The sequence below is a fragment of the Dipodomys spectabilis genome, unplaced genomic scaffold (assembly GCF_019054845.1).
Source record: "Dipodomys spectabilis isolate Male_0828 unplaced genomic scaffold, ASM1905484v1 ptg000036l, whole genome shotgun sequence".
Taxonomy (NCBI): Eukaryota; Metazoa; Chordata; class Mammalia; order Rodentia; family Heteromyidae; genus Dipodomys; species Dipodomys spectabilis.
The window spans coordinates 1,949,530-1,952,760 of NW_024870713.1; the positions used below are offsets into that span (position 1 = coordinate 1,949,530).

General features: G+C 38.3%; 1 pseudogene across 1 annotated transcript; it reads left to right on the forward strand.

Moving 5' to 3' along the window:
- The first annotated feature begins 284 nt into the window (after window positions 1–284).
- LOC122106069 lies at window positions 285–1,214 on the forward strand (annotated as a pseudogene). The gene has a single exon (XR_006147115.1). The product of XR_006147115.1 is annotated as a calmodulin-A-like (transcript).
- The last annotated feature ends 2,017 nt before the right edge of the window (window positions 1,215–3,231 follow it).

The window sequence follows — 3,231 nt, forward strand, 5'->3', positions numbered from 1 at the left end:
TGCATCGGTTCACCCTTTGTTCCACCATTTCTGTGAGTCCCCTTTCCTTCCCCACATCAGATAAGCTTATATGTAAAACAAAGCCTACAGAAATAAAAGAAACAGTGGCAACAGGACATAAACCAAAGGAGGAAAAAGAAAGAAAAAAGAAGCAGCTGTAAATAGTACATTATTTTAAAAAAAACAAAACTCCTGTTTTCATTGCTGCATTATTTACCATAGCTAAGATATGGAACCAACCCAGATACCCCTTAGTAGATGAATGGATCAAGAAAATGTGGCATATGAGTCCGAGCGGAACGAGCGAGCCGAGTGGTTGTGTAGTTGGGTCTCGGGAACCGGTAGCACTTGCAGCATGGCTGACCAACTGACTGAAGAGCAGATTGCAGAATTCAAAGAAGCTTTTTCACTATTTGACAAGGATGGTGATGGAACTATAACAACAAAAGAACTGTAATGAGGTCTCTTGGGCAGAATCCCACAGAAGCAGAATTACAGAACATGATTAATGAAGTAGATGCCGATGGTAATGGCACAATTGACTTCCCTGAATTTCTGACAATGATGGTAAGAAAAATGAAAGACACCGACAGTGAAGAAGAAATTAGAGAAGCATTCCATGTGTTTGATAAGGATGGCAACGGTTATATTAGTGCAGCAGAGGTTGGCCATGTGATGACAAACCTGGGGGAGAAGTTAACAGATGAAGAGGTTGATGAAATGATCAGAGAGGCAGATATTGATGGTGATGGTCAAGTAAATTATGAAGAGTTTGTACAAATGATGACAGCAAAGTGAAGCTATTGTACAGAATGTGTTAAATTTCTTGTACAAAATTGTTTATTTGCCTTTTCTTTGTTTGTAACTTATCTGTAAAAGGTTTCCCCTACTGTCAAAAAATATGCATATACAGAAATTAGGATTTAATTCCTCCATGTTTTCTTCCCTTACCTTACTGTCATTGTCCTGAAACCTTATTTTAGAAAATTGATCAAGTAACATGTTGCATGTGGCTTACTCTGGATATATCTAAGCCCTTCTGCACATCTAAACTTAGATGGAGTTGGTCAAATGAGGGAACATCTGGGTTATGCCTTTTTTAAGTAGTTTTCTTTCAGGAACTGTCAGCATGTTGTTGTTGAAGTGTGGAGTTGTAACTCTGCGTAGACTATGGACAGTCAACAATATGTACTTAAAAGTTGCGCTATTGCAAAGTGGGTGTATTATCCAGGTACTCATACACTATTTTTTTGTACTGCTGGTCTTGTACCAGAAACATTTTCTTTTATTGTTACTTGATTTTTAAACTTTGTTTTAGCCACTTAAAGAAAATCTGCTTATGGCACAATTTGCCTCAATCCATTCCAAGTTGTATATTTGTTTTCCAATAAAAAATTACAATTTACCAAAAAAAGAAAATGTGGTATATATATGTATATACATATATATATATAGGCATTCTATGCTTTCATCAGAAAGAATAACGTTGTCCCATGTGTAAGGAAATGGAAAGATTTGGAAAAAATTATATTGAGCAAAGCAAGCCAAACCCAAAAAAACAAAGGCTGCATGGTTTCCCTCATTTGTAATATCTAGAATATGTCTATGATATTCTTAACAGAAGATCACAATAAATAGCTATGTGCATATGACCATATAAAATGAAGCTTGTAAAAATGAACTCCATGAAATGGAAACAAGAGGTTTTTATAAACTGTTAACTGAGTCTTTACTTTGCATCAGGAGCTATCCCAAGATCTTTTTTTGTTCCAGTTCTGGAGCTTGAACTCAGGGCATGTGTACTGTCCCTGAGATTTTTTTGCTCAAAGTTAGTTTAGTTGAGCCTAAGTTCTACTTCTGGCTTTTTTGGTGGCTTATTGAAGATATGAGTCTCAAAGACTTACCTGCCCAGGCTGACTCTGAATTTCACTCCTCAGATCTCAGCCTCCTGAGTAGCTAGGAATACAGGCATGAGCCACCAGTACCTTACTAGGAGTCTTAGCTAATTGACTCTTGACTACCGATCTATGAGGTGGGCACTGCTATCAGTTTTCAGGATCAGAAAACAGAGGAGCAGAAGCTCAACAACTTGCCCAGCATCCTGGGACTGAGTTACCAACAGCTAGAGTTAGAGCCAGCTCTGTTCACTATTAATATGTGGTTAATATGATGTTAATTATTTAATATGAGGTTAATGCTGTTTATATCTATAGCTATCTCCAATTCTTCTTCTTCCTTTCTCTCTTGATTTTTCTGTCAGGCTACTACTTCTGCATCTCTACATAAACTAGTCTTGTCAGAGCATCAGGAAAGCCAAGTCCTCATTGCTAAACCCAAATTTTCTCTTACTTGATATTCTTCTTAATCTATCAGCAGCATTAAATTCACACAACCATCAGTGCCTCCTGGTCACATACTTTTCCTGCTTGTTCCATTCTTGTTTGTTCATTCTTAGTCTCACTAATGAATGAACAAGGATGCAAGGAGAGCATCCTTGCCAAAGCTTCAGTCACTTCTTGTACTCCACTCCCATCCAGGGTGATTTTAACTAATTAGGTGGCTTTAAGTACCTTGTATATGCTGAGACCTCCACATTTATAAATCTAATCCAGCTCTTTCTCCTGGACACCTAAGTTTGCTTATTACATCTATAAATGTGAATGTCTCATAGGTATTTCAAATTTAGCATGCAGAATTCCTGCTCACCCTCATACCACTGACCACTTCTCAAAAGTCCCTCTTGTGCAGCCCTTTGTGCACAAGGGGCAACTTTTTGCTCCTGGATGAGTACCATAGTCTCCTCACTGGGCCTCCTGCTTCCTCCTCCTTTCTCCCTATACTCTTAACAACTACACTGCTATCAGAGTTATATGTTGAGCAGGCTTTCCTGACCTTTCCCTTGCTCTTGTCTTGGCCTATGTGCTCTTCATCTGGGTATTTCCAATGCTCTTTTCCTCACTACCTTCAAGTCTGCTTTATTCTCAAATGTCACTTTCCAAGTTCATTTGGGGGTCCTTTACACCCTCTTTCTTGTCCTGACCCATTTGCTTTCTCCTCATGTCACTTATCACATTCTCACAATGTAATGATTTATTTTGCTTATTACAGATCTCTTGTCTCAGACTCTGTAAGCTCCACAAGGATAAAGAATGGTCTGTTTTGTTAAGTTCCTTATTCCGCAACCCTAGAACAGGGCCTGGCACATGATATATATTCAGTAAGATAATAAAT